We start from the raw sequence: 20,089 nt of genomic DNA on the forward strand, positions 1-20,089 counted from the left end.
CAAAAAACTCCTGCTTGAAGAGAGGATAAATGACAGACATATACTTGTTTGTAACAACTATGAATTCTTGCTGGGAAAATGTTGTTCAGTGTCTTCATCCTGTGCCTTGTAGGTTTAAATTAAAATTATAATTAAAATTAAAATCTGATTCTGCTGGCTGAAAATGGCTCTTTGGTCCATTGTTCTCCCCCAGTTCTTCACCTCCTCCATTGGGACATCCTTTCTTTTCTATGATTCTTTTTGGCAACTTCTGGAGAAGACATTAGAAAACAAATATTTTGTGACCATCTAACAGCATTCTCAACTTGCTGCCTGTCTGTTAACTACATGAATGCAAAAGAAAAACTACATTTGGAGCAATCTCAGTTTCTTTAAAATGAGAATATGGTGCTTATGACAATAAAATTCTATAAAATCTTATGAGGTTTTTAATATATGTCATCTCAGTCCATGCTCTCAAGTAAAAGCAATACCTGAAATAGTTTCGGAGACATGCCTCTTTATATTTATTATGTGGTGCTGCTTCTGGAACATTCCCTCAACATTCCAAAAGCCCTATATTCTATCAAGAAGACCATAAAATTTTCAGTTTTTAACAAAATTTAATATATTTAGACCCTAATTTAGTCACTGAGACTAAAAATCTACTGAATTTTTTTGACACTCCCAGATTAAATCTTAATTTGAGAATGTGTTACTGAATGAAGAATTTATAGATTAAAGACAACTTAATTTTAATTTTCTCTAAATTCTGTTTGTAAACTGTTGTGTTTTCTTCTAAGCATACTTTTTATTTTTTTCTCTCTTCACTTCCTTCCCATTTCCAAAGCCACTGTCACATATGTTATGCCAGCACCCCATGTCAAGTTGCCAACTTTAGAGGCACATCAAAACAGCCCTATCCTCAGCTGGAGGAGGGCTGATCTAAGACAGAATCAGCTGAATTGTGTATGTTCCATATTTGTCTTATATTTTCTCATATCATCAGGCAAGACCATGCAGGTTTTTCTCAGAATGGTGGCAGAGTTTCAAAAAAGCAAGTTCAATAGTGCAGGTGTCCTAAAGTTTTTGCTTACTTCACACCTATTATATCAATTGACAAAAGCAAACAACATGACCCAACACAAAGTTTAAGGATTGGGAAGTACCCTCTGCTTTCAGAGGTAGAGCATAGAAGAAATAAATATTTTTGAATAGTTACCTAATCTGAAACAACTTGGTACATATACATTTTAATTAAAATTCATTTATTCTTCTCTCTTCAACAAACACACACACAGAGTTAACACCATCCCACATGTAAATTAGAACAAAAAAAAAGGGGAGGGGTTTTTTCTTGTAGGTGGACAAATGTCTAATATGCCAGCTTTGGCGAATGAAGTGAGTGATAAATTTAGGTCTCTTTTACAAAACTTCTCATTGATTATATTTTGGATTGGAATAACTTATATTAGCAAATTTTGTCACTGTTTTTTATATTTTAATTTTTGTTTCTTATTTTTTCAAATAAATTTTACTCTGCATATGTAAGGTATACAAAATTATCATTATGGTGTATATACAGATAGTAAAAAGTTTATGGTTGAGAGTCAAAATTACATGCCCTTTATTTCCTAAGGTAAAGAAAATGAAACCAAATATAAATACCTTATAAGCATAATATCTACCAACAGAAATTACAAGTGTATCCTTAACAACTCATTGCTTCCTGGAGTTGAGATTTGTGGTTTATAAATTCCTGTGCCACCTTCTTTAAAGTACATTTTTTTTGGTACTAAATCACCAATAACGCATTCAAAATAGGATCTTTTACATTGAAAGAACATTATTCTTCGTTACTATGGAAACTATCTGCTCTTCCTGAACAGCATTCAGAGTCTTCCTTTCTCTCTCTCTGTACAGGTTTTACCCCTCCGAATCCTTAGCTGCCACTTCTTGTCTGCCTTTGCTCTGACTTTGATTGAGTGGAGTTTTATGGTCTTCATACTTCTAGTATAATCATCTCTTAGATCTGTAATTTTGCTTTCATATTAAAAAATGGAAGAGTTTAAGTAATCAAATGTTATTTTGTTTCTACTATATCTTTAATTTTTAGGTGGCAATTTATAATCTATATGAATTTGAGATAAAAATTTAGTAAATAAAATAATTACTAGTCATTGGGTACAGATTACATCATCGTTTTCCCTCTTTATCTACAGCTATGATGAAGCATTAATCAGAGCTCTAAACTCAGCCAACAAGGCTCTAGAAATCCATGATTTTCCCCAAGGCTTTTGTGAGTGATATATATATAATGCCATAAACTGTGCCAATGAACTGCTTAAAGGACTCAAGGCATCCTAGTATTATAACCTAGAATGTTTCAGTACAGTGTTTTGTCTATAAAAGCACAGATGAATTGGAAATAAGGTGATAACAATATGTCCCTTGGGATTTTTGGAAAGATCATGAATCTCCTACCTTCCTATCTTATACAATGGTTTACTGGTGATTTTTTTTGGAGGAACATAAGATCATACTCTACATTCCAAGTTCATTTTCAGTCACTAATTAATAAACAATAAACAAGTAATGGAATGTTGATGGGGCAAGGTAAAAAAAGCCAGTAATCCATGTTTAAGTACAATTGAGCTATATGCCTTTTAATTATGCATGTGTTTTTAAGTGTCATGGTTATCTTTTGAAAACACAATAGAGTGATATTTTATATTTGTGATGATTAATTGCATGTGTCAATTTAGCTGGCCTATGTTGCCCAGTTGTTTGCTCAAACACTAGTATAGATGTTCCTGTGAAGATTTTGCACATGTGATTAACATTTATAATTAGGAGACATTAAATAAAGGAGATTATTCTAAATAATGAAGGTGGACTTTGTCCAATGAATTGAAGGCTTTGCTGGCAAACAATGAGTTTTCCAAAACAATGTAGCAGAAGCCTCATGAACGTAACAAAAATTCTGCCTGACTTTCTAACATGCAAGTTTGCCCTACAGATTTCAGACTAATCAGTTCTCACAATCTCATATATATAATTAGACCTGTTAAAGAAAACAGGCGGACTGTTAAAGAAAAATATTATTATGACACTTCTTAAAACTGTAAAAAATTTATTCAAGACTGTTGCGATAGAGGTTTTGCAATGGGTGGGGGATTAGGCTCAACTCCGTTGTATTCAACAAAGACAAGCAGAAATGTATAACCAAGGAGCAGAGTGAGGAGGTTAACAGATGGAAAGTTACTAAAAGGAGACATCAAAGATACAGTGATTCTTCCTAAATCTATTTTACAAGCTTCTTGTTATGGGCAGGCCAGGAGGATCAGGGTGGGGATGAGGAACTGAATTAGATATCAAAAGTGTTCAGATATCAGAGTGGGGAGATTCTTGCTACACTGAAGTGGTAGGGTTTTTGCTAAAACTGGACTTAGAAAAGACAAATACAGAAGCCCAAAGTTCATGTGCAAGTCCAAGAAGACTCAAAAGAGCCTAATTAAATTTCAGTCAAGGATAGCCTTTGAAAGAACCTTGACCGAAATGGTTAAGCTCTATTTCTAAAAAATATCTTCAGCTCTGCACCTAAAAAGCATAAGCATTTTAGTCAGATTTTTTGGAAGAGCATGAGCCATGACATGAAATATAAATCTTATTTAAAGAGTCTATGTATATGCACTAAAGTTTGAGAAGTCCAACTCTTCCATAAATAATTGGCTAAACAGAAACAGTTTAACATTCATGAAAATATCCATGTAAGCGGAATAGTAAGTAGAACTTTAGTATCTATGAGGGTGAATGTAGGGTGATTTTATTCATTTTCTAAACACAGTATATTTTAAATATATGGACTGAGTTTTAAACGTACTGGGTAGAATGGTAAACTACATTCTCATGTCAAATAATAGCATTCTACAGTATTAAATATTTCTTTATGCGATAGTAGTTAGTTTACTGCTGTATAAAGTGCTATCTCAGCTACACTCACTATTTTGAAATTTCTAATACTGGAACTGCAAATAAGAGCAGATAAAACTTTATTAGCAAATACACGAAAAATGTACTCACTTAAATATAGGCACATAATTCTAAGGAATGGTTTAACAGTATACATGAAGACCAACCCAATAAAGGCTGCAGCTATAAATACTCGTTTCTGCACTACTATCTATAACAATGAACCATTTCCACTATCAAGATGAAGAGGTAATAATAGTGTCAAGAGATTCTATGTAAATGAATCTCATAGGCATTGTAACAGCACATAATAGAAATGACTTTCTCACCTGGTAAATGACTTTCTAAAAGGCCAGTGGTGGCACCAAATTCAATTATTGCAAATCTGTAAGTTTCTTCCTTCTCTCCCAGTTCGTATGTCTTTTGTTTGTTTGTTTCCTTCACAATAGGAAAGTATTTGTAAAGTAGTAATGGAGAAAAAAAATATGGAAAGCTGATATAAGGAAGAAATGGAGTATATGTTATTATATTATAAATCCATCACTGTCTTTTGAAGTGATAGAGGTTATTTCTAAGATATTAAATGACAAAGAGCCTTTATGTACATTTTTTAATATTATGTTTTAAAAGAATACCTGAATAAATGAGTTTTCTGTTAACTTGATACTTTCCTCTACAGTATTTGAGATCCAAAATATTTGCTAAAAAATAGTATATTTTTTTCTAAATGACAAGTTGAAATCACCATCTACTAAATTTAAGATATATAACACAGTACTTGTCTTAACTGATTTTTCATAAGCCTAGTGGATCTTATAGGTCCTATAATTTACATTTTAAATATAAGGCTAGGAGAGCTAGAGATCCAGCAGAAACTAAGAAATAAAGAAAACTGCTATAACCATTTTTTTTTCTTTTATAAGATTATTAACTTATAGCATGGCATTATAGTTTATATTTGTCCTGTTAGAATCTCTTTTTTTCTCCCCCCAAGCTTTAAACATTACTTTAAGCAAGGTGCCAATTGTCCATATTTATTGTTCCCTCTGTAGGGTAACAGGGACAAGTTTCAGTAACAAAGTTTATAATCCAGAACAACCGTATTCTTCTAACAGAACTACCTCTTTTTGTAAGCATACCTACAAGGATAGACACACAATGATGCCTCTCTTTGGATCCTGTATATCCCATGTTTTACACCCAACTCTTAATGCCTTTTCCTAACTTACTTTGAGGTTTTTTCTCAGCTCAGAGGGCACAAAAAAAAAGGGTCTCTTCATTTGAGATAGAAGAAGTTCCCCTGTGTCTGGATCTGTATGGGCCACCAATTGCCAGGACCAGCACAGCCAAACTAGCAGCTTCCTTTGAGGGACAATGGGAGATTAGAAGAAATAAGAGTCACATATACAAATCTTTAAGATAAAACAGCTGGGACTGGGTGGAGCACTACTCTCTGATGGAGAAGCAGGTCTAAAGAATTACACCAGCAATCTTTATTATACATGTCTCATTAATCAGATTAAAGACTCTGAAAGCATTATTTTTTGTATTCATAAAAGTTTCAGAGTTCATGCAGCTATTTCCTCAGTACAATCTACAGTTTCAATGTTCAATGTTAGAGCATTGTGTAGCTCTCAAGAAAGTCCATTGTTTAAAGTTACTAATTCTCAGGCAGGTTCAGGAGCAGCAGAGCTGGTGAAACATTGTGGTTGTCTTAGCAAGAGAGTTCCTTCACTCCCAGGAGCTGTGTGCCTGAGAATAAGGTCAAAGCTGATAAACTCTAGCATAGAGCCTCCCCATGGAGATCATTTCCATAGCAACCAGGCATCCTATACCTTTGCACAGAAACTTTCCCAGTCACCAAGCATGCCACAATCATGAAGTCATCAGGGATCCCAATCTCAGACACTGGTCTTCCAATCACTGTCACTGCTCTCCACACAACTTTATATTGCAAAAAAAAAAAAAAAAAAAGTGAATTCACTTAATACAGTAACATGTAACATGATTTTCCAATACAATATAATTTATAAAATTTCAACTCTTATAATCTTTTTTTTTTTTTTTTTTAAATTTTGCAATCTCAGGGATTGAACCCAGGGCCACATCCACTGAGCCATATCCCCTTCCCTTAATTCACAAAATTTCCAAGACTTTAATTTTTAAAAGACAGAGTTTCTCATGGTATTAGTATCCATGGAAGAAGTTGTAATAGTTTATATTATTGTATCCAATAATGGTTCCCTTATTGTATGCAGATGACAGAATCCTTCCAGGTGGTATCTAACTGTCATGTATTTACATTGCTCCTCCTATGGTGAAAAAAAAGAAGTTAATTTATTGTTCATTGACTTATGGTTTGCCCTCATGACTCGCTTTCAATGAAATGTAGGCAGAAGTGATAAAGGCATTGCCGGAGGAAAGTCTTTAAGAGTCATCTTCTGGATTGTCCATATCCTCTTTTCCTCTGCTATTAGGCAGTAGAGGTTACTCTTTTAGGTTGGATGATAGAATGAGGATAATTAGGACACCATTAAATAAAGGTTCCTGGAATCCTCAAAGAACATGTACTATGAAAGAAAATAAACTTTGATTATTGGAATTTACCAAACATAATAGCCAAATTCTTGGCTATATATGCTTGGCGAAAATTCATTGTAAATGCATTTTTAAAATTCTACAGAAGAATATAACTTACAAATTTTGTACACTAAGAATTTTTAAGTAAAAAAAATCACTATTACTCTAGTCATAAAAAGTATATTGATCTTCTGAGTTTATTCTAATATATTAGGTTTCAGTTATCATACAAAATATAAAGGACTAATCAGTTCTCAAGATCTATATAATTAGACCTATTAAAGAAAACAGGAGAAATGTTAAATAAATATTATTCTGAAATTTCTTAAAACCACAAGAAAGACCTTATTCAAGCCACTGGCTTCAAATAAATTGAAGAGAAATAAAGTGTACTACATTTTGAACAATGAGAATACATGTAAATATAAGCTTTTATAAAGTAATCTCTTTATATATTAACTATGTAAAATATCTATTCATCCCAATGGATATTCTTTATCAATAGTGAAGATAGCATTATAGTGATTATAAGAGCAATAAACTAGAAAAAATAAGTTAATATTCTAAACTAAATATTAGTAATTAATATACCTTTAATTTATGTAGCTACATAAAATATCAATCAAAAATTGCCTAGTGAGAACGACATTCTCAACCCCATCCAATGGGGTTAATATTTTCTCATTATCTTTATCTATAGTATAAATCATAGTCTTGTATAAATTCTTAAAACATTGGTTTTGAACTATGTTTCTAAATTTAATAAAAAAAATCATCTCCTCAATTATTTATGACTCAATATCTAGCCAACCTATACATTTTCTAGCCAATTTATGGCTTTCTGATGAAATGCAAACAGTTCTCAAAATTTTATTTTTCATGTTTCCCAATCTCAATATGTTCAACTTTATGTTTCTTTATAGAATGCTGGCCATTCATTTCTCCTTGTCTCATTTTATTTATTCTTCACTTCTTGGTTCCAATATGACTTCTTCAATGAAATCTTATTTGACTGAATGAGCTGGAAATAATAACTACATGTGCAAATACAATTCTCTATTAAAAATAGTATTTTCTCTCATACATTATAATATTATGCACGTAGTATCCATTCTATTATGACACAATTTCCTTCAAGATAGTATTTATAGTTTATATTAAACTTAACTATGTTTTACAGGTCTAGTTGTATTTTCTACATATTATAAATTAAAATTCCATAATATGCATGGTACTCAGTTAATGCATATTAAATAAACGAATTAATAGAAATAGGCAAGTCTTACACAAAAAATATTAATTGTCTCTTTTCTCATATTGCAGCACTGAAGTTGATCTAATATTCAATTTACAATTTTTATAGACACATTGCATCTCATGCTGATTATTCAATATTATAGGTTAAAATGAATTTTATACATATTATGTTGTAAGGGTTTTTTTATGAAGTGATTAGACAATTTACACCCCTACTAATTTTGCTAGGTATTTATACATGCTTTACTGAATTACCAAAAATAGAAAACTTTCTTTCTTCATAATAAAAATTGATCATCAGCTGAGAATAAGAAAACTTTACCAAGTTTTATTTTATTCCTCTGAAATGGATATAAGAGAAGTTATATATCTATCTCTGAAACATTTTTCTTTGGTCATCATAATAAATGAATTACAAGACATAAATTATTCATATAAGTGAATATCATAATTTCATTATTTCTCTGTAATTTATTATATTTCTATTCTAAAACCTTGATAGAATTGGCAAATCCCTGGAAAATTTATTTTTTTCACTGTTCAAGTATTTAAATAACCTTAAAGAAAATTGTTTTACAATCATGTAAAGCAATAACAATTTGACTCTTAGATTCCTCACTTTCATTTAAATTTTCTTTTCAGGGACCTCCAATGTACATAGTGCAAAATCACATACTATTAATATACTGATTCAGACAGACTGAATGAAAAGCAATCAATACAAAAATTAAATGAATATTCTTAAACATTATTGGAAATATATATGGTAAAAAATTGCTTTAGATATATTATCAATATTATCAGATATACTTAAAAGAGATGAAATTACGTTTTAATTTGAATTTCTGATACTAAAACTTATATTGAATCAGGCAAATCAAGGGCCCACAATTAAAGTAGAAGATAATTATTTAAAAAATATATGAAAACAAACTAAAAACATATTAAATAGTGAATACAGCAAGAGAGAAAACAGAAAGCTAAATAATCTGACATATCAGAAAGAGATGAGCATCTTAGTAATCTGAGGGTCTTACCAGTATAAAATCAAGATTGTCACATTGCTGCATCTATACTGGAGGCTCTGAGAAAGAAAAATCTCCTTTAGATTGTTAATCAAATTCAATTCTTTATGGTTATAGGACAAGAAGTCTTTCCAGTTCTGCGTCACAGAATCACCAAGGGCAAAACAAACCCTTCTTATGCAGGGAGTCTCCTTGACTTTCTTTTGGCTGCAAAAGTTTCCAAAGACAGCCTGATGACCTGAGAACCAAGAAAATGATATACAATAATTTTAATATGAAGAGTAAAAGAAAACGACAGTATTCATTTTAGTAAATTATGGGACACAGACATTATTGCAATAGATATTATAAAACATTTAGTTATATGCTGACCTTGTTCCTAATATATTACCTAAAAATTCAGAAAAGTTAGTAAGTACACAGATGAATGGAATAAATTATCAAGCAATATGTGAAACACATATTGAACCTGTACCTAAAAAGAAGCAATATCAGAATTATAAGAACAGTGAAGGGTTTGGATTTCTTCTAAGAAATGGTAGATATTCTTCTCTGTTATGTGATTTTGTTTTAGGCATGCATCCATACTTGGGTAATAGCTTCAGAAAACCATCACATTAGTGATTATTATTATATTTCTTTGTTTGCTTTTATTAGCATTCCCATCACATATTGGAGCTAAGTAAAATAGAATATTGCACCCTTTAATTCTCGATCATCTTACACCAGAATATTATATTTCTTTATTTTAACTAAAACTTTAAAACAAACTAACTAATTGAAAAGAAAAATTGATGAAAAGAAACATTTATTTCAAGAACACTGTATAAAGGGAATATAATATTTTATATTATGATTATGGCCATGAATTCTAGACAATATGCTACTATGCAATGAAAACTAACAACTTGAAAGCTAGAAGAGTAGATTTCAGGCAAAAACAAAATGAATGAATAAATTTAAAAGACAGCAAATTCGAAAAGTCATTCTATTTAAAATAATATTTCATAAAGAATATATACATAATGATATACAGAATTATGGTATAATTCTTTTGGGAAAAGGGGGGATTGGAGTGGGGGAAAGTAAAACAAAATTAAATATAAGCAGAATTTTAGAGCATATTTATACAGAGGATGATTTTTCTCCTCTAAAACTGACCCCTAAACACAAGTGAAAACATACAAACACATGTTGAAATGTACATGAATCTTGTGTAGAAGCTATGAAAAATTATTGGAATCTACTACAGAAGGGCAGTTGCAGAAACTCATGTACTTTATGAAAACAAAACCTAATGAAAGTTCTAGACTGAAACAATATTTCTTAATCTATATTTTTGTTTTGAAATCCTTATGTTTTGCATGAACATAAAAAAAAACTACATCTTTCTGAAAAAGCAGGTATGATAGTTTTCATGAAGGATAACCTACAAGGAAGTACCCAAAATGTTGGTAATTATGTAGAAAAATAAATTAGAATCAAGAAGTAATTGTGTTTTCATAAAAAAAAGAACATGTCTTCCAGGCATTTCAAATAAATTATATGTTTGTGTGTATGCATGCATGTGTACAGGATGATACATACTCTAAGTGTCTGTTATACTCTAAGACCTATATTTAATATATTAAAGCATTGAATTTCGCCATCATCAAGCAGAATGAAAGAATATCATATTTCAAGAAAATCAGCGTGATTCAAATCTGACAGACATTGAGCATACACAATGCCAACACTTTTAGGGTACCTAAACTTGTTCAAATATAAATGTCAAAGGACCTGTAAAATCCTGTACAATAAGATTCTACAGAAAAAGATCATAACAAAACAGTTATAGTAAAATACCAGGCATCATGGAACTATGGAACCAGCCTAGGTGTCCATTAATAGATGAATGGATTAAAAAAACTGATATATATATATATATATATATATATATATATACACATATATATATAAATATATATATATATATATATACGTATATATACATATATAAATATATATATATATATATATATATATATACGTATATATACATATATAAATAAATATATATATATATATATATATATATATATATACACACAGAGAGAGAGAGAGTTTTATTCAGCCATAAAGAATGAAATTATTGCATTTGTAGGAAAATGAATGGAACTAAAAATCATCATGTTAAGCTAAATAAGTCAAACTCAGAAGGTTATGGGTCCTAATTTTTCTGTCATATGTGGAAAGTAGAGAGGAAAAGGAAACACAAAGGTGGGCGATGTATCTCCTAAAAATCAAAGGGAGATCAGTAGGATAAAGCAGGAAGGGAATGGGAGACAGGGAGGGCGGACATGCTGAGGGGAGATATTGGCCAAATTATATTGTTCCATTTTGTGTATGTACAAATACAAAACAACAATTCTCATCAATATGTACAACTATAAAGCACCAATACAAAATGTGGAAAAGGATAAAATAGCAAAAGCAAAAAAGAATTAGACATGTAAAAAAAATAAGCTACCTTTTCAACAAATTGAAAAGTAAAAAAATAGAAGTACTCTTATGCTAATTTAACTGAGAAAATTATTTACAGTAACTTCTTCATAGAAACATTGTTATCTGATGAAGAAATCAAAAGATTAATTACCTTGGTTTGATCAGTACATTTTGTGTACGTGTATTTCTATAAATACCACATGTATCCCATAAATATGTATAATTATTACATGCCAGTCAAAAACTTTTAGATGTGTAAGGAAATGGAATGGTTACCTATCCTGATTTGATTATTACGCACCATACATATATATATATTGAATTATCAGATGGTACTCTATAATAAATTTGTACAAATAAAATAATAAAACATTCAGCAGTTTTAGACATATATTTTAAAATATACATATTTAGAAATTGAAAAATTCACTATTTAAAGTAACAAAAGTATTTATAACTTTTGGAGGAAAGTGAATTTTCTCAATAATATTTGATATGCATTTATTTGATTAAAAGATACATTGGTCTCTTAAATGCATAAAAAAATCCTTCCTAAAGATAAGTAGATTTCTGTTAAGAAAACATTTCTTCTTAAGATACAACAAATATCCATGGATTTATATACCATTAACCTGAAATTTAAGATAATTTGGCAAATCATAGATTATTTATTTACCCTGAGTTATTGAAACTATCTGATAAATGATGAGATAAAACAAACACTACATTGACCTACAAAAGCTAAAATTGTAGAATGAGTTTGGCTCTTGGCCTTTTTAAAAATTAGTGTATATTAATTATACAGAATAATGGGTTTCATTGTGACATATTCATCTATGCATATAAGATACTATAATCATTTTATCTAAACTTCTCTGAGTGCAAGAAATTTCTCTACAATATCCTTGAATTTTTTACACTTTGTCTTCTTTCACTGATTTGTGTTCCTTAAAAGTATTATGTACATGAAACCATTTCTAAAATTCTTATTTTGGTAATGCTTCTTTTCACTATTCCTTTAAAAACTGCAACAGCTATGGGTATTATATAGATACTATCTGAGGAGTATAGGTTTCATACATTTCAGGAGTATAGATTGCATGACACACAGGATTGTTCCCTTAATTGTAATATAAAACATACTATTTTCAACTATAACACTTATAAACTGACTGGATTCTATTAAATAGGAACCCCTTTCATTTTCATGACTCTTAGAAAAGTGTGGACATTACAATTTTAAGAGTTCTAAGCCAGGAAAATTTCTAACTGTGAGCAATGCAGAAAAAAAAAATGAAGACTCTCAGGGTTTTGGGGGAGAAGAATAGCAAGAAAACAAAAGGAAAAAATTGAATAAATGAAGATTGGCAGGTGCCATTTTTGGTGGAAGAAAAAAATTCTATTAATAATCATTTCTTATATCTTTAATATACAGAAAAATCTATTGGTTATATCCATTTACTTTCATCCATCCAAGTGACCAAATACATAGATAATACTTTAAAATAATACTCACAGTAACATAAATACAAACTTACTAAAAGCTATAAAAAATCTTTACACCAAAATCTACAAAATATTACTGAGTGATATTATTTAGTTTCCAAATAAAAAGAGACACATTTTATGTTCTTAGGTTAGAAGACAGTATGATGAGATGTCAGTTCCACTCAAGTAGATATAGAGATTCAAACTCTCTAGCATTTGAAACCCCAAAAATACTGTTTGTTTCCTCTACATTTTTTTCTTTTCTCCCTTGGCTTTGTTAATCAATTATTATTATTTTTTTTTTTGGTGGTGGTGGTGGGAGGAGTCTGGGGGATAAAAATATAAGAGAGTTACACATGCAAGAAGGAATCCTACAAAGGAACAATGTCCCACACTATCAAAAAGTAAGGTTTAATATCTTAGTACAGTATTGAGATTGTAATGCTGACAGAAGTGTGCACAAAATAAAAAACAAAAAGAGCAAAACAGTCTGGAAGCAGACTCACACATGAACATTCACCTGCTCTGAAACACTAGGTATATGAGGTAAATGAATTTCTTTTCAACGCACTGTAGTGAATAAACAGGATATCAATGGGATATCAGAATAGAGAATATGCACCTTGACACCAACAAATGCTCAAAACACAATTTGTAGGGGTTAAATTTTCTAGAATAAAAACAGAATATCTTTACAAGCTTTGAGTAAATAATTATTTCAGAAATAGGAATCAAAAAACACCTGTAAAACAGAAGACTGAGTTAATTAGATTTAATTAAAATGTAGAACTTCTGTTCAACAAAGGAAATCACTCATAAAATATAAAAGAAAACCAACCACACGGATAAGATGCTTAATGCACATAAATTTGATAGAGATTTTGATAAACATAGGAATGAAAAACAGAACTGCTATAAATCAATAATAAAGATAAAGATTTAAAAATAGGGGGAGAGTTATGTAAGGTTACCTTGCAATATAAGATACCCAAATGATCAATAAAAATATTTAAAAGTGCATAATTTCACTAGTATCTTTAGAAATTTTAATAAAACCATAAGGAGGTAACCACTTTACCCACATCCTTGTTGTAAAAATAACTGAAAACATGATTGTTGGTGAGACTATAGAGCAGTAAAAAAAAAATCTTTAAGGTAAGTACTAGAAGTGTAATTTCTTTTTTTTAAAGAGAGAGAGAGAGAGAGAGAGAGAGAGAGAGAGAGAGAGAGAGAGAGAGAGAGAAGAGACAGAGAGAGAGAATTTTTTAATATTTATTTTTTAGTTTTTGGCGGACACAACATCTTTGTTTTTATGTGGTGTTGAGGATCGAACCTGGGCCGCACGCATGCCAGGTGAGCGTGCTACCACTTGAGCCACATCCCCAGCCCAAAGTGTAATTTCTTTATTCACCTTGAGAATTATTCAGCAATAACTAAACATACAAAATTCTAGTTTTCTGTATACACTCAAGAGAAAGAGTTCATCTTCCCACAAAAGTACACATAAAATTTTCATAGTAGTTTCATTCATAGTGACCAGAAATTGGAAATAACCCAGATCATCATCTAGTAGAAATTTTGATAAGTCACAGTATACTCATAAAATAGTGTACTGCACAGTGATAAAAATTAACTAATGATATGTATAACATGAATACATTTCTTTAAAACACATTATGTTGAGCAAAACAAGCTAAATATATTAGATATATTTCTATTTGTGAAGTTCCAGAAAAAAAAAGTTATAGAAGTAAGATTAATGATTACTGAAAAGAGTTAAGAGAGAACATTTTTAGAGTGATGGAAATGTTCATGAGCTCATTCCCTGTGATAGTTATTTGAGTCCATATATATGTAAACATGTGCAGCTATACACTGAGATTTATGCATGTTAGTTTATATAAAGTGAGTCTTTTCAGTTTCTTAGAAAAATAAAAACTTTCAAGTGGACACCTGAAGAAATAAGAGATTTCTTTGGTTCATTAAGTATAAAGGATTGGATTTTCAAATTAAAATATTCCCCCAGTGAAATGTTGGGAACCACTTGTATTTATCATGAGTTCTACAGTTTACTTCAAAAATAGTAAATGGAAACACGGGGAATGCAATCTAAATCTTTTTAGGAGACCTACATTATCTTTCTATCAAAACCTGACAAGATAGTTCAACATGGAACGTATTTTCCAGTTGCACATTCTAAGTAGAGATTATTCAGAATTATATACAGAAATTCAAAACATCACATGGAATTTACTATGAAATAAGAAAAGTCAAAAATTGTTTAAGTTCTAGGTAAGTAAATTTCAAAAATGACCAAGAAGTTGGATATTGATTCATGAATTGCTGTTATTGCTGTTGAGATAATGACATAGGCAGAGAGAGAGTGTGACAGAACAAAGCAGAAAGAAAGAGACTATAGGTTTTGCCATTTTTCTAAGCTCAGTGGTTAAACCATAAGAATATCTGATTTGTGTCTTTATATTTTAAAACACACATATCTCATGTATATGTATATACCCCAAATATGATATTAAGTATCTTAAATTAATTTTTAAAAATTAAGCTGCAATATTTGTTTTCACTCAACATTTCACATTCTATATCTCTATGGATTAAATCCATTTCATGGATTAAAACTGCTGAATATAAATATACAAATACATCAAGTTGTAATTAGCCATTTTTTTTGTACTCTCACTTATGTCTTGTTTATCTCCATTAAAATAATGCTACTATGAACATCTCTGCACATCATTCCTTATATGTTCTCTAAAGCATATAACTAGATATGGAGTTTCATATCAAAGCATATATATACTTGAAAATTTATTACATATAACAAAATTTAACTCCAAAACTTCTTTCATCTAAATAACTAGTAGTGATTGAAAGCTCCTTTTCTTTTTATGCAAATGAGATGTTTTAATAGATTAATATTGATAAACTGCGGTTGGAAGTTTAGGACACAAACTGGGAGATAAACTGTAACCAGTGAACACAAACATCTACTTTGGGATAGATGCTGTAACAAGAGAGGGGAAATATTTATGTCATTTGTTATTATTTTCTAGGCTTTAAGATAGCAGCAGTTATCAGAACAGACAAGTTTCTAATTTTATGGAGCTTACACTATAAAGAAGATAGCCCTATCAAGTACATATATAATATAGTGCCATTAAATAAATATATAGTAAAATGCCAATATAGAATATAATGCCATTCAAGAGGAATGAAATCAGATAATAAAATAGAGATGGTGGACGGTGGTGGTAAGAGATAGAAGACAGTAATGGGGACAGATATTTTTAATTTTCAATAGAGGCATGATGGGAGAAAAGTTGGTCTAATGAGACTTCTTTGAAGAGGTAAAATCCTATATGACTGTAGTGTATAAGCTATGTGACTCTGCATACTACATTCTGGGGACAAATAGTTGGCAGAAACACATACTTTAAAGCAAGACATGTTTGATATAATCAATGTATGATGAAAAGACCAGTGTGGATAGACAGGAGTGAGGAGATTAAGTAGAGATCCTTAGAAGATCAAGTTAAAGGCTTTGGCAAATGGTGGATGACGTAGGTCCCTTTGGATGTGTTGCAGAGTTTAGTTTTATTCCCAATGTGACCTTTAGAGAGTTCATTAGAAAACTGAAAGTAACTCCTGATGCATTTGCTGTTTAAAATATCTCACTTACTTGATATTAGAGAATAAATTATAGGGAGAAAGGGAGACCCAACAGTAGAAGCAGAGAGTCTAGGCAAAACAGTATTACTGCAGTCCAGGGAAGATCCTTTTGATTAGAAAAAATAAGAGATGGAAGAAGTAAAATTAATTAAATTTAAACTCTAGCTTCATGAATAGAGCATACAATATTTCCAGAATGATTGGTTGAAAGCCAGACACAAATAGAAGAGTAAAAGATGAATCCTAGCATTTTTTGCCTGAACATGTAGGGCAGAGACAACAGAATTCCTTTTGTGGAAAAGCCCTATGCAGGAATGGGTTTGAAGAAGTGAAGGAGGAAGTAAGAGTCTGTCTTACATATTAAATATAAAATGTTTATTAAACATTAGAAAGAAGATGTCAGGTAAGCAGGGTTAGACATGTTAGTCTGTAAATCACAGGAGAGGTCATGACTAGAGGTAATAATCAGGTGGCCATCAATTTATTTAAACCCATTGGGCAGTATGAAGTTGCCCAGAAGTGGGTGTAGATAGAGGAAAGAGAAAGTTTATGATGGAGCCCTGAATTCTCAAACTGTTAGAGATGGGAAGACAAGGAGTAATAGCACAGTGAGAAATGTTTACTAGAGAAGTAATGGCCAAACCAAAAGAGTGTGGCAGGCTTGGCCTAAGTAAAATATGGTGATGAGTATAATAAATAATATATTAATAATAATAAAGAGAGGTATATTGCACAACTGCTCCCAAGAGGTAAAATAAAAGAATGGAGAATTAATTCAATTGTCAATAGTTAAAGTTATTCAAGTGCTGGGTACCTTGGCAAAACAATTTTTTTTTGGATTTTGGGGACTGTAGACTACAAAAAAAGAGAAATATATGATATATGAAGGAGAAACATCAAATATGTTATGATTTATTATCTGTTTTTGATAATTATATTGTGCTTATGTAAGACAATGCCTTTGTCCCTAGGAAATATACACAAACCACTTAAGAATAATTGGGTATCATGTTTGCAACTTTTCTTTCAAATGGTACAGAAAGGTAGTATGTTCCAGAACATTTTATATGATTTAAGTAGAAATCAGTGGTGGAAGTGGATCTATTGTAGGCTAGTAGTAGGTGACATTTTGTGCTGCCCAGTATGGTGAATTCTAGAAGTTTAACTTTCTAAACTAGAAGCAGGGTTTAGTCACCCTTGACCCAGTCACCAGTTCTCCATGTCTTTCCAGTCCCTCACTGTGATTGATCCAGTATTTATGTAACTATCTCTTGGGGACTACTAGCTCTGTGCAATGGTTAAAGACAATCTACTTATCCAAAACTGCCAGCCCCAACACCTCCATGTACTGCTTATTTATGACATGGTGGCCACCTCTTCAACAATTATTCTGAGAACTTGTGCATGCTTATTCTAAATGCATCCTATACAATTCCTCCTAGGGCCAGGCTTGTTGGTTCATGTCTTTAATCCTAGATATACAGGAGTCTCAGGCAAGAGGACTACAAGTTTGAGGCTAACCTGGGCAAATTGGTGAAATCATGTCTCAAAATTAAAGACTCAGTGGTAGAGGGCTTGCCTAGTATGTAAGAGGCTGTGGTTCAATCTCCAGTACCATGAAAACCAACAATAAAAGCAAAACTCTTCCAAGGGAAGCCACCTAGGTAATGCGCTGGAGACCCAAAGAACTGAGTTCACAGGTTCTTTGCTGTCTTTGTCTCTGGCTTCTCACCTGCTGGTTTAGCATTCATGTCCTGGAAAATGACAAACTTCCCACCAGCCCTACAAGATATGTTGCTCTTCTCTGGAGTCTAGAACTGTTATTTCATGTATTTTGTTAAGTGGCCTCCTCTGTGTCCAACCTGAGCGATACACCCAAACCTTAGTTCTTTCCTGGCCATGGTGATCCGAGAAAATGCCTATCTTCATGGAAATAAACTGGACACAAGTCAGACAAGAGCCACAGGGGCACCTATTAAATAAAATAAGTCTCCTGTGAGAGGGACACTTGGAAATGGGTCAGCACTCTGCATGAAGACTTCCATCAGGTTCATCCCAAGAAGGGCACACTGTGAACTTGTACAACTACCTACCCTAGAGCCCCATCAGAATAGGAGCAGACCAGTTTACTGCCACTCTCCTGACAGAGAAAGAGACCTCAAAACAAATCAGAAGGAAAACAACACCCAGAACTCCAACACCTATGCTGGGAATGTGAGTGAAAGTTGCTTTTAGTCAAAGAGCATTTTCTTTCCAAGGTCACATTGAATAACTGTTTGATGCTAGGGTTTAAAGTCGTCCCCTCATTGCTTTTTACAAGGTAGAATCTTTCTGAAGGGAAATCTGTGAGACTGGCTCCATCTAATTGCAACTTCTTCTTTTGCGCATCTCTTTCCATTCCCTCCTTCTCCTGTGTTTATTCTCAGTGCACTCTCTAATAAAACTATTGGCACACAAATTCCCACCCCAGAGTTTGCTTTCCAGGGAAACTGACTTAAGATAAATAAGAAATCATTTAGAAAATATTTATTCATTTGTTTGTTTGTTTGGAACAGGCAATTGAATCAAGGAGTGCTAAACCATTGAGAAACATCATCAGTCTTTTTTAATATTTTCTCTTGAGACACAGTCTCGCTGAGTACCTTAGGGTCTTGCTAAATTGCTGAGGTTGGCTTTGAACTCAAGATCATCTTGCCTCCACTTCCCAAGCCACTAGGATTACAGGTGCCAACAAGAGAGGTTTAAAATATTTATTTATTTTTTATATATATTTTAGTAAATATTAAGTTATCAACAATGAAATTTGGGGGGGGCTTTTCTTATTTATTTTTTCAATATAAATGATAACAATCAACTTTCACAGTTTAAAAAAAACCTTTTTCTTCAGACCTCATTTATTTTGAGGGATTGACTTTTTAATATTGACTCCACTTATCTAAGAGCACAATAATTCTTTTCATTTATTAAAAACTTACTTAGTACCTTCAGTAGTGTTTTAATTTTTTTTCATGTAATTCAAGTTTCTTCTTAAGTTTATCCGTAGGAATGTCATCTTTTTTATTAATAGTTTAAATGATATTATTCCTTTCATTAAAACATTTTCTAAATGGCTGTTTTGAAATATGAACAGTGTTGATTTATGTGTATTAATTTTGTTCTTCTGTAACTTACTGAATTCTATTACAGTTTTATTAATTTTTAGTTCCTTTTCTTGCATTTTGTGGTTATGCCAGATACATAATCATGTCTATTGCAAATAGTAACATTGTAATTGCTACTTCATTTTCAATTGTTATACTTCTAATTTATTTCTCTTGAGGAATACATTTTTAACACTGACAATACTCTCCCAATCCATATATGCTCATCTTTCAGTATTTTAGGTGTCTTGTAAAAAATTATATATACACAGACATGCATATACATATACATACACACTCACACACACAAATTCTGAAATACACAGTGATAGGAGAAGTGCCTGTTGACTTAATATATTTAATGTTCTTGTTCAGTCATTCCTTAACAAACCCCCTTGCCTTCTGATGAATGCCTATTCAGGATTTTGCCATTTTCATACACTGAGTTGTGTTTATTTGTATTATTATTACATATGT

Source organism: Marmota flaviventris, chromosome 2 (assembly GCF_047511675.1).
Source record: "Marmota flaviventris isolate mMarFla1 chromosome 2, mMarFla1.hap1, whole genome shotgun sequence".
NCBI lineage: Eukaryota > Metazoa > Chordata > Mammalia > Rodentia > Sciuridae > Marmota > Marmota flaviventris.